The sequence below is a fragment of the Oncorhynchus gorbuscha genome, unplaced genomic scaffold (genome assembly GCF_021184085.1).
Source record: "Oncorhynchus gorbuscha isolate QuinsamMale2020 ecotype Even-year unplaced genomic scaffold, OgorEven_v1.0 Un_scaffold_18315, whole genome shotgun sequence".
Classification (NCBI taxonomy): Eukaryota; Metazoa; Chordata; class Actinopteri; order Salmoniformes; family Salmonidae; genus Oncorhynchus; species Oncorhynchus gorbuscha.
In genome coordinates, this window is record NW_025759806.1 from 1 (window position 1) to 4,167 (window position 4,167).

At 45.5% G+C, this 4,167-nt stretch overlaps 1 pseudogene; it reads left to right on the plus strand.

The window, feature by feature from the left end:
• Positions 1–1,316: 1,316 nt before the first annotated feature.
• LOC124030926 lies at positions 1,317–4,123 on the plus strand (annotated as a pseudogene).
• The last annotated feature ends 44 nt before the right edge of the window (positions 4,124–4,167 follow it).

Genomic DNA, 4,167 nt, shown 5'->3' on the forward strand with positions numbered 1-4,167 from the left:
AGGGTTGTAGTCTATAACCAGTGTCCTAGTCGTCGTAGTCTATAACCAGGGTCCTAGTCGTTGTAGTCTATAACCAGGGTCCTAGTCGTCGTAGTCTATAACCAGGTCCTAGTCGTCGTAGTCTATAACCAGGGTCCTAGTCGTCGTAGTCTATAACCAGGGTCCTAGTCATCATAGTCTATAACCAGCGTCCTAGTCATCATAGTCTATAACCAGAGTCCTAGTCATCATAGTCTATAACCAGGGTCCTAGTCATCATAGTCTATAACCAGGGTCCTAGTCATCATGGTCTATAACCAGGGTCCTAGTCATCATAGTCTATAACCAGGGTCCTAGTCATCATAGTCTATAACCAGGGTCCTAGTCATCATGGTCTATAACCAGGGTCCTAGTCATCATAGTCTATAACCAGGGTCCTAGTCATCATGGTCTATAACCAGGATCCTAGTCATCATAGTCTATAACCAGGGTCCTAGTCATCATAGTCTATAACCAGGGTCCTAGTCATCATAGTCTATAACCAGGGTTGTAGTCTATAACCAGGGTCCTAGTCGTCGTAGTCTATAACCAGGGTCCTAGTCATCATAGTCTATAACCAGGGTCCTAGTCATTATAGTCTATAACCAGGGTCCTAGTCATCATAGTCTATAACCAGGGTCCTAGTCATCATAGTCTATAACCAGGGTCCTAGTCATCATGGTCTATAACCAGGGTCCTAGTCATCATAGTCTATAACCAGGGTCCTAGTCATCATAGTCTATAACCAGGGTCCTAGTCATTATAGTCTATAACCAGGGTCCTAGTCATTATAGTCTATAACCAGGGTTGTAGACTATAACCAGGGATGTAGCCTAAAACCAGGGTTGTAGCCTATAACCAGGGTTGTAGTCTATAACCAGGGTCCCCGTGTCTATAACCACGGTCCTAGTCGCAGTAGTCTATAACCAGGGTCTAGTCGTCGTAGTCTATAACCAGGTCCTAGTCCTAGTCTATAACCAGGGTCCTAGTCGTCGTAGTCTATAACCAGGGTCCTAGTCATCATAGTCTATAATCAGGGTCCTAGTCAGCATAGTCTATAACGAGAGAGGTTTTCCTGGTCAGGTATTGTGTTCAGAGAAATGCCTGGGCTGCCAAATGGCACACTAGTCTCTATATAGTGCACTACAGACAGAGCACTATGGGTCCTGGTTTAAAGTAGTGCACTGAATGGGGTGGCAGGGTAGCCTAGTGGTTAGAGCGTTGGACTAGTAAATCGGAAGGTTGCAAGTTCAAACATAGGACCTTGATCCTATGTGTCGCTGTCTTCTGTGTTCCAGATGAGCTGTTTTGGGCGGGGCTGAGGCGGACGGCCCCTGCACGCGGCAGCAGCAGGGAATGATCTGGTGACCCCTCGACGGCATCTCTCTCCAGGGTTAATGGCTGGGCTGTCCCCTCACTCCTTCCAGCTGGTGGGATGGACAATATACAGCTACATGGCTGTAGTTGGCTTTGGGATCTATATCCCACTACTACCTTCACCCTGGAGCCACATGGCCTACTCTGTAACCTTTACTCAAGGAGTCAAGGACTCTGGGTCGAAAGCAGAGGTTGAAGAGGTTTCAAGGGGGCCTGGGGTCAAACACTTTCAAATACTTGAGCTGCACTCGATTTACTTTGCCTGGTACAAGTAGAACCATTCGATTTAGTTTTCCAGGTACAAGTAGAACCATTCGATTTAGTTTTTCAGGTACAAGTAGAACCATTTGAATTAGTTTTCCAGGTACAAGTAGAACCAATAGAATAGTACCAAAAGTCATTCTCAACTCATATAAGTGTAAATATTTGACCGAGGGGTTCCGGTCAGATGTTTTCTACGAGATGTCTTGCTTGGTTTCAGTTCCTGAACTATTTCTGCTTTTAAGTGAAGAGCAAGACCTATAAATTGCACAGAAGGCTTTGGTGTTGTTCAGTGTCAAAATGGTACTTGCCTCACATAGTACACAACTTTTGACCTAAAGTAGTGCACTATGTAGGGAATAGGGTGCCATTTGGGATGTAAAGCCACTGTCATCACAGCTCTTTTGTCTTGATTTGACTGCAGTATGATGTCAGCTGCACCTCTTGTTTAAAGACGAGCAGGTTGGTGGCAGAAACAGAAAGGGTAGATTTATTCAGACTTGGCACTACTACTCCTCCTCCAGGAGATTGCTTTTGTACCCGATGGCTCTCCTAAAGACCCCTTCTTATGTGTGGCTCTTCCACACACAATGGAATCTTCAGAGAAGATCATGAATGAGTTGAATGTTATATTATTCACTAGTATACCGTATAGTCACTTGGTCATGTAAGGTCTGTGAAAATGACATCTGGACTGAGAGTGGACGCTATGTCATCCGTCAATACTGAATCAGATATTCAAGCTGGTTTGGATTCTACTATGGTTCATGCTGTGGCTATTTGATCAATTGTATCAATATTTCCCTTGTTAGTCCCTTGACCTTTCCATATGCAGCTGACTGGCATAGCCTTCATTGTGCACCTGGTCACCCATCTAGCTGCCGTGTCTATAGACCCAGCAGAGGCAGGCGTCCGTGCCAAGAAGAGCTACTCCAACCCACTGCCTGTCTTTGACAAGAAGAAACAACCACATGTTATCCACAACCTGCACTGCTACCTGTGTAAAATCAATGTGTATGTATCTCACACAAGTCTCGTTAAAAAGGGCAATCTGGAATTGGTCAAATGTTTTCATTCACTTTTAAAAGTGGCGGCCGGACATTTTGTTCTGGTTTGAATTCAGGATTACCCCTTTATAAGTATATATTTATGACCTGCTGCATTATACTATAAAATTGAGATACAATTGTGTTTTTTTTTCTCATTGAAGAAATCAACAAGGTTGATGTGGTTTCTGTGTCTTTCTCCAGGGACCCAAAAGTGAAACACTGTGGTGTGTGCAACAAGTGTATTGAAGACTTTGACCACCACTGTAAATGGCTGAACAACTGTGTGGGGGGACAGAACTACTGGTAAGAGGAAGCATGGGAGGATGGCCCATTTCAGTCAACGTTGACTACTAAGAGTTTGAGGAAATATTGTTTTGAGTATTGTTCTTTTTAAATGTAGTTTATTTCAGCCACTTTGCTTTAGCTTCTGCTTTGCTTGCTCTTTGGGGTCTGGGCCGGGTAACTGGAAAGCACCTTGTGGCTCATATAAAAAGGACAAGGTTAAATCCAATACATTTGATTGAGATCAAAGCCACATTTCTCTATGTTTCTCTTCCTCAGGTACTTCTTTGTGACGGTGTTGTCTGCTACACTGGGCGTCCTTGTGCTTCTCATGGTGGTCCTGTTCATCTTCATCCAGCATTATATGGACCCTGCCAGTCTCCGCACCGCACCACAGTTTACCAGTGAGTTTATCTCCGCACCGCACCACAGTTTACCAGTGAGTTTATCTCCGCACCGCACCACAGTTTACCAGTGAGTTTATCTCCGCACCGCACCACAGTTTACCAGTGAGTTTATCTCCGCACCGCACCACAGTTTACCAGTGAGTTTATCTCCGCACCGCACCACAGTTTACCAGTGAGTTTATCTCCGCACCGCACCACAGTTTACCAGTGAGTTTATCTCCGCACCGCACCACAGTTTACCAGTGAGTTTATCTCCGCACCGCACCACAGTTTACCAGTGAGTTTATCTCCGCACCGCACCACAGTTTACCAGTGAGTTTATCTCCGCACCGCACCACAGTTTACCAGTGAGTTTATCTCCGCACCGCACCACAGTTTACCAGTGAGTTTATCTCCGCACCGTACCACAGTTTACCAGTGAGTTTATCTCCACACCACAGTTTACCAGTGAGTTCATCTCCACACCACAGTTTACCAGTGAGTTCATCTCTGCATCGCACCACAGTTTACCAGTGAGTTTATCTCCACACCACAGTTTACCAGTGAGTTTATCTCCGCACCACAGTTTACCAGTGAGTTCATCTCCGCACCACAGTTTACCAGTGAGTTCATCTCCACACCACAGTTGTGTGATGAGTAACGGGGCGTGGCTGGTCACTCCTGTCTGTAGGTGTGATGAGTAACAGGGCGTTAGGCTGGTCCCTCACTGTCTGTAGGTGTGATGAGTAGCGAGACGTTGCTGGTCTTCCTGTCTGTAGGTGTGATGAGTAACG